Here is an 8,507-nt window from a genome sequence, read left to right as displayed (position 1 = left end):
GTTACAAAAGGCTAAATGCTTTATTCCTGAGAATGGCCTGAGATAAGATTCCCCGGCGGTGGCAGATCTTAGGAAGAGAAATAAATGTCCCTCTGCTTTATAACTGTCTGCCCGGCTGTTTATCAGCAGCGAGGCACAAACAGAGTCCTTAGCTGTCCGCGCAGCGACTAATAATACAAGCCAGCAATCTCTCGCAGATAGCTTTCTATCTAAATCAATCTGCCGGCTTCTCCTTCATTAAACAAACTCATTAATGGTCTCTCTCTCACGCTCTCACCCTCTCTCTCTCTTGTTTGCAATAGCAGAGCTCCACCGCCTTCCATACTAGTGAAGATCTGAGTGGCAAAAAAGGAAAGGAAAGGAAAAATAAGACACACCAGGGCCAATGCAAGTTCCCTGGGCAAAGATAATCTAGCAGATCCTGATGAACCCGGCAGCTGAAGCATGGAAGGCCAAGCTAAGGGCCATCCCGGTCTACCCCCAAAAATGGCTGTTGTCTGACTTTGCCTGGACTAGACGTTCTGTCACATGTAGGCATGGAGAAGACCCATTCAGTTCAAATTCAAAGGCGGACTTAGCTACTTTTCACTTTCTCAAGCGGTATGTGAATGAAAATATGCGAACAATATGAAAAACCGAGAACATCTGCAGGAGCAGCAACAAGAGACCAAACCTTTGAAGTCTTCAGCCCAGTCCTTTGGAACATCCTGACACCAGAAATTCAGTGGGCGCCTTCTGTGCCAACTTTTAAACACCTGCTGATATCCACACACACACACACACACACACACTGGTTTTATGTACAGTGGTGCCTCGCAAGACGAAAAGAATCCGTTCTGTGATTCTCTTCATCTAGCGGTTTTTTCGTCTTGCGAAGCAAGGCTGTTGACGGATTAGCGGATTAGCGCTATTAGCGCTATTAGCGCTATTAGCGGCTTTTAGCGGCTTTTAGCGGCTTATCTGCTGATCAGATCAGCTGATAAGCGGCTTAGCGGCTTAGAAAAGGGGGGGAAGGGGGAAAAAAACAGCAGGAACTCGCAAGACATTGTCGTCTTGCGAAGCAAGCCCATAGGAAATTCGTTTTGCGAAGCACCTCCAAAACGGAAAACTCTTTCGTCTAGCGAGTTTTCCGTCTTGTGAGGCATTCGTCTTGCGTGGCACCACTGTATTTGTAAACTGTTGTGATAGATTTATATGATACAGCAGTATATGAATATTTTTATAAATATAAATTAATTAATTAATTAATTAATTAATTAATTTCTATACCACCCTATACCCGAAGGTCTCAGGGCGGTTCACATAAAATATAAAATACAGACAAAATACATAAAATCAAAACAAAACCAGCAACCCAATAAAAAAAAACAACCCAAAAAGAGCCAGCGTTTTTAAACAGGGTAAAGGACGTAGACCCTAGTATAGGACGTAAATAATAGTAAAACAAGCATCCTGCAAAATTCACACTTGAATTGCAATGCCAATCAATGTGTAACCCCCCCCCCAAAAAAAATGCATTTATACGGTAAAATGTGTGTATGATGGCATATGTTAGTGTAAATTGCATGCAAAAATGCATTATATTATAGCATTGCACACAGCCCTCCACACCCATCTCTTAGCTTGGATCAATCCCAAATTGGTCTGGAGGTGGTTCCAATGTTTAATTAAGGTGTGTTTTTGTTTTGTTTTTTAATGCCAGATTAAGTTATACAGAGAGAAGGGGGTGGAGGAAGGAGATGCAGCAACCCCTTTGCCCTTCCTCCCATCCGAGGGCAGCAGCGTTCAATTCTCAAGCAGATTCTCCAGGACAGAGAGTCAGGTCACATCAAACTCTTACCCTCTCCTGGGATCAGGCAGCCAGCAGTCAGGTAGAGCTCAGACATTTCACAAGAAGGCATCGCCTTCCTGCCTGATGCCTGCTATTGAGGGGGCCGATGTCGCACAACACGCTGGCGTTGCACACGATGTTACGGTTCAGTATTGAGGGGGCCCAGCCCCCGCCTTAAGAACTTGGGGGCTAAACAGCCTTGTCGTCCCTGCTGCCGCCTGAGAACCCCAAATCACTCTGGGCCATCCAGCCCAACCTGTACGATACGATACGATAATCTCTATTGTCATTGTCCCAGACAAAAACAACAAAATTGGGGGCGGGGCGGGAATCTACATCAGACATTCAAAACCAACAAGCCTGCTATCCCTGCTATCCCAACCTGGTTAGCCCCCTAAAAACTCTGATACCCCATTTTAAAAATACAATGCACTCCCATAGAGGCTATTTAAAGATAAAGGTAAAGGGACCCCTGACCATTAGGTCCAGTCGTGGAGACTCCTTACACTGCGTTTAAAACCAAAATTGCATTTGGACAGAAACTGTTTCTCAGGTGGCTAGTCCTAATCTTTATAACCCTGTACCTTCTTCCAGAAGGCAGAAGCTGAAAGAGATCATTTCCGGGGTGTGCACTATCCTGCACTATCTCTGCATCTTTCTTATAGCCCCTGGAAGCATAGATTTGATCCAAGGTGGGATGAGTGCACCCAGTTATTCTCTTCGCAGTCTTTACAACCCTGGACAGCATTGTTTTTTCCCTGACTGTGCAGGAATCCTTAGCTATCTCACTGCATCTTGACTAATTCCCTAAGTCCCTCCAAAGAGGCCCAATTTGGTTCAGGTCAATCCTGGCACGAGAAACTGAAAATCGCCAGATTTCCCCATCCCTAGTCACATCCACCAGATGTCAAAGAGAACAACAACTACCAGACTTTTAGAAGACATCTGAAGGCAGCCCTGTTTAGGGAAGCTTTTAATGTTTAACAGACTACAGCAGTACCTCGGGTTAAGTACCAGTACTTAATTCGTTCCAGAGGTCCGTTCTTAACCTGAAACTTTTCTTAACTTGAAGCACCACTTTAGCTAATGGGGCCTCCTGCTGCCGCTGCGCCACCGCCGCACGATTTCTGTTCTCATCCTGAAGCAAAGTTCTTAACCTGAAGCACTATTTCTGGGTTAGCGGAGTCTGTAACCTGAAGCGTCTCTAACCTGAAGCGTCTGTAACCCGAGGTACCACTGTACATTATAAACATTTCCCATTCTTTTTTTGAATTTCTTGTCTTCTTGATTCCTGAGCTTCCCAGTTAATTTTGCCATTTCGGCATAGCCCATCAACTTGATTCCTCTCTGGTCAGGGCTATCTCTTCATTCCATATCTGGGCTAGTAACATTCCGGTGGCCATTGTGGCATACATGAACAGTTTCCCCTGGTCTTTTGGCATAATTCCTAATAAGAAAGCTTCCGGTTTTTAAAGAAAAGTTATTTTAAACATTTTTTTCATTTCGTTATATATCATGTCCCGGATTTTTTTAGAACACACTGTTCTAAAGCATTGTTTCAGTGCCCCCTGCAGTGCAACACTCAGAGCTGCTGGTGGAATAGTGGGAAACTGCTTTTTAATCTCTGTTCGGATAAACTTTATGTCTACTTCTTTTGGAACTCTGATTTTATACTATTTTTAATGCATTTTTTATTGCTTTACTCAAGATTTTCTTCTGAGGATTTAAGTGACTGATAAATCTTGTTAAATCAGAAATGTAAAAATGGGTCCTTTTCTACTGTGGCTCCCCCAGTTATGGAACTCCTTCCCCCCAGAGGTTTAGCTGGCTCCCCTCTTTTAAGCTTCAGACGGACACTAAAACCCTTTAATTTTGCCAGGCTTTAAGACTAGGTTAAAGTTCCTCTTTGTTTGTTGAATGGGTTTATCCTGCTCTTAGCTTTAATGTATGAATTGATTTTAGTAATTTGAACTGTCCCCCCCCATGCTTTGTAACTTGAACTGCTATGCATTAAAGGAGTGGTTTTTTGTGGTTTTTGTAAACCATTCTGAGTTGATTCTATATAAAGAAAAGTGGGGCATGTACAGTTTTGCGAAATTGGGAGGAGTCTAGAATATGGGTTGTAGATTTCAATAAGAGTCTTCTTATTGAACAAAAGAGTTTGTTTGTTTGTTTATTTGTTTGTTTGTTTTGGGTTGCATCCAGTGAAGTGCTACTCAAAGTAGAACCACTGAAAATAACAGAACTAAGCTAGTCATGTGCATTGATTTCAGTCGGACCCCTCTGTGTAGTTTTGGATGCAACCCTTTGATTAATCCTTTTGATTGTGTGTTTCCTATGTGCAGCTAGTGTAATATGAAACACAAGCAGTAGCATAAGAAGGCAGGGGTGGTGGGCAAGGCTCACCAGGGGTGTGGGGGGCAGAAGGGTGGTGCAGGGGCCAGTCTCCTTAAAAAAACCTCAACAACTTTTGGTTATCTCTTTAAAAAAAGCTCTGTCCCGGGCACCATCAGGGGTTGCTATGCCACTGAACACAAGATATCAGAAAGACTATGGATCCAAGCTCAAACTGCAGTTTTTAGAAATCCACTCCACCTCGCCATGGGGAGGAGTTGCGGTGGACCGCATGGCCACCCACTCTCCTCCGGGGGTGGGAACGAAGCCCCGCGTTGCCCGGGGGATCCCGGCCACATCAGCGACCAGCCAGCCAATCCGCTGGCTTGTGGGCGTGTGGCCGGAACAATTTAAGCCAAGGCGGGAGCCAGTGTGGTGTAGTGGTTAAGAGCGGTAGTCTCATAATCTGGGGAACTGGGTTCGCCTCTCCGCTCCTCCACATACAGCTGCTGGGTGACCTTGGGCTAGTCACACTTCTCTGAAGTCTCTCAGTCCCACTCACCTCACAGTGTGTTTGTTGTGGGGGAGGAAGGGAAAGGAGAATGTTAGCCGCTTTGAGACTCCTCCGGGATATCAAATCCAAACTCTTCTCTTCTTCTTCTTTGCCTCTTCAATCTCCCTCCCTATTTTGCAGGTTTTTCTCCTTGGCCTTGCTATAGACCTCGGTTGGTCGCCGTTAAGGGGCCTGGTGGAAATTTTTCCACTCGGCAGAATTAGCTTGGGGCCACTTGGTTTTCGCCTACCTCGTAGCAATCGTCACAATTTTGTAAGGTTTTTGCGGTTAGGCGTTGTTTGACCTTTCAGTGGGGGAGGGGAGGTGTGGCCATCACCTGCCCCTCCAAGCTTAAGGGTATTCTGTTAAGGAATCCGGGGGTGTGGATCTTGTCCGAAGCCCGGGGCGGGGCTAGGGCCATGCCATGACCCCAATGGGAACACCTGGGGGAGCTCGAGTTGGTCTGCATCGACGGGGCTCCCCCTTCTGGTGGTTTACCCTTACCGGACTCCCTGTACAATGGGCAGGAGTCAGATATAGTCAGGTCCATTCAATGCCTAAGCCAATACCGCTCACATTCTGCAATGAATGAAGTTGTGGCCGAAAATTTGCCCAATAACATTAACCTAATATTTGTGTCCTGTTTGTTTCATTTCAACGAGGGGGGGTGGTTACGGGGTCTTGACACTCAACTATTGCATTCCACAGCCGGGGGGGGTGAACATGTGAGTAATTTTTGCTCACCTCTGTTTTATTCACACTCATGCTAAACACAGAATCTCTGGTATCTGAAAAGACTCCTTTCCGTGCATGTGCTTTTCCCTCCCGCAGATTCAATCCACTGATCTATTAGTTTCGAAAGATTTCCGACCCATCCCTCCATGCCTACCAGCAGCTTAGAACAATGTGGAGCATTTCAAAAAGCATAGATTGTATATAGAAAACCTACAGCAGATAGCAAGCGCTTTCCATAGAGATGGGCATTGCGTGTGCTGAAGGGACCTCATTTAAAAGTCAAGTCATTTTACTGCAACGTCTCACTCCCTTGTTGATATAATAAACACTAAAATTACAAAGACATCAGAAACACAGAGCTTTAATTAGCTGCGAATTAAATTTTATGAACTGCTATTAAAATTGCTTGTACCACAGAGCTGGATACAAATGCAGCAAATATAATTCATTAGCACATCACCATTTCTTTTAATTTTTTTAGAATTAGTTGCAGCATTTCTGAGATGTCTCTTAGTCCTTGTTGAGATGGATTGGACATTCTCCCAGTTTCCTTTTTGGGCAGGGTAGAAATTATTAATGGAAAGCATTTTTATAGTGGGGATACTTAGCTTTCGGATCCTGTTCTTTCACCTGGTTTCCACTGCTGCTTCAACACCATTTTTTCCCCTTCTAGTTTAGACTTCCCTAGAATCATAGAATTGTAGAACTGGAAATACCCTGGGGGTTATCTAATGCAATCCCCTGCAATGAAGGAATCTTTCACCCAATATGGGACTTGAACTCCAAACCCTGAGATTAAGAGTCTTATGCTCTACTGACTGTGCTACCCCAGCTTTGATGCTGCCTTCCCCAACATAATACCTCCAGATGTTTTGCACTACAACTCCTATCATCCCTTGACCACTGGCCATACTGGCTGGAGCTGATGGGAGTTGTAAACCCAAACCACTAGCAGTCACCTGACTTGGGAGGGCTGCTTTAGCAAATTTCAAGATGTCACAACACTGTGTAGCCAATCAGATTTGTCCCCTTGCAGCACTGACATGCACTTTAAGTTCTATTTGGATCGATTTGTAAAAAGAAACCAGAAGCAATTTTGTTAGGTGTAATGGTTGGGAGTTACTCGTGCGTAAACATTTTGGAAGCTTGGTTGCATAGTTTAAACCGTTCTGACTGCACAGCCCATCTCAGCGTGGCTGCCTCAGTCGCTAGCAGAATCTGTCTGTGGGCGTTTCTTAAACCTTTGCCAGCATAAAAGCTGTTTGACACCCAATCGTCTCCGCCTCTCATTGCGCGGAAGTCTTCTGCGCAGGGAGGGCGTGGGTAGTGGAGGACCAGTGCTCTCCTCACTGACTTCCAAGGAAGAATCCCGGAGCCCTTCCACCTCCTCTGCCATTTGCTCTCCTGGATCCTTGGTGTTACGCTGATTTCCTTCCCCCTCTATCAAGTTACGTCTCCCCCTTGTTCTGGTACCTTCCCCTGCAGAATCGGAGAGCCTCTCCTTCTCCTGTTGCTCTGATGTCAGTTCCCTGACATCCGGGATTGTAGGACAAGACCTCCCAAGGAAAACAAACAAAAAAACTTCCGGAGGCGGCGCGAAACAAGTAATGGCGGTCCTCTTCGCGCTGCGAAGAGGGGCTCCGCAGAAAAGGGTCGTTCGCTGCGGCAAAGCGACGACCCATTAAGAAAAACCACGAGCAGAGTGAGCTCGTGGCCGTGGGATCCGGCGGGCACCTAGAGCGACCCCCAAAACGAAGAAGGGACCCCGTAAGGGGCTCCGGAAGCGCGGAGGGGAAGCGGTGCTGTGGATTCATCGCTCTTTCTGCGGGAGTGAAGCCGCGCGGCTGTTACGGATGAGCGCCGACCTTTCTTCCTCAACATTGGATTACAAATTAACTACTCGTGAGTAAGATTTACCTGGAATTGGATTATAAATTTTATGAATTTGGCTGAAAGCGGGTGACGAGAAAAAGGAAGTCCGTCTCCCGATGGTGCTTAGAGATCAAAGGCAAAGGATCTGACAAGCTGGAAGCAGCACAGAAGGGCTTTAAAAACGAGAGATATCATACGTCCAGAGAAGTTGGAAATTGAAAGGCAAGTTATTTCTATTTTCTTTGTTATCGGTTTTATCTTTCTTGGGGACTTTCTCCTCTGCTGAACTTTTAAATTTTAAAGACTTAAAAAACCCCAGTCCCGGACTTGCAGTGGGACAAAAGGCTGCTTTGCAGATACACTTATAAATTTGAAATGGACACTTAGTGGCATCACTGTTGGATACAATTAAACAACTGTATTTTGCACCTTTTAAGAAACTTGTGGCAACATTGTGAGAGCTCTGCTAGAGGGAAAAGGTCTTCCTTAAAGACTATCGTTAACCTACCTAACTGCAGGAACTTTAATGGCGACTGAAACTTTGTTTCTTCTTCCTGAATTGCAATAATACTCCCTCTAGTGGAATTTGGGATTTACAATTTCCTGAGAAATAACTTTGCTTTGTCTCTCTGTGGTTTGGTTGTTTACTCCAAGGCCTGCCTTTCTCATGGAATTTTTGACAGTTTGACCTTGAATCCAAAGACAGGTGTGGAATGAGCGACCGAGTGAAAACAAGAGCTGCGTCGAAGGCAGGGAAAGGCAAATTGGCACAAACAACCCTGTTTTCTCAGGGACGTAGATCTTCAGTCCCGGCTGTCTTACAGACTGCACCCTCGCCAACAACTCCAGTTGAAGAAATTGAACAATTAACAAGTGAGGATATGGCATCTGGAGGATCCAACACCCTTTTAGAGGAAATGCTACAACAATTCGCAATTTTGAACAAAAAAGTGGATGACCAAACTGCAAAAATTGATTTAGCCACATCCTCAATTACCAAACTTTCTGAGCAGGTGGCCAAGCACGCACAGGACATTGGAAATCTAAACGACGCAACATCTGAAAATCGAAAACTGGCGGAGGCTGCGAACGAAAAAGCAGAAGCTGCAGCTAAAGGATTAGAGGAACTGAAAGGAGAGGTAAAGCCGCTCCATAAACACATTACTGACCAGCAGGCCTACC

The sequence above is a fragment of the Podarcis vaucheri genome (assembly GCF_965113315.1).
Source record: "Podarcis vaucheri genome assembly, chromosome: 6".
In the NCBI taxonomy this organism is placed as follows: domain Eukaryota; kingdom Metazoa; phylum Chordata; class Lepidosauria; order Squamata; family Lacertidae; genus Podarcis; species Podarcis vaucheri.
The sequence above is the reverse complement of the archived record's forward strand: the minus strand, read 5'-3'. Positions refer to the sequence as shown.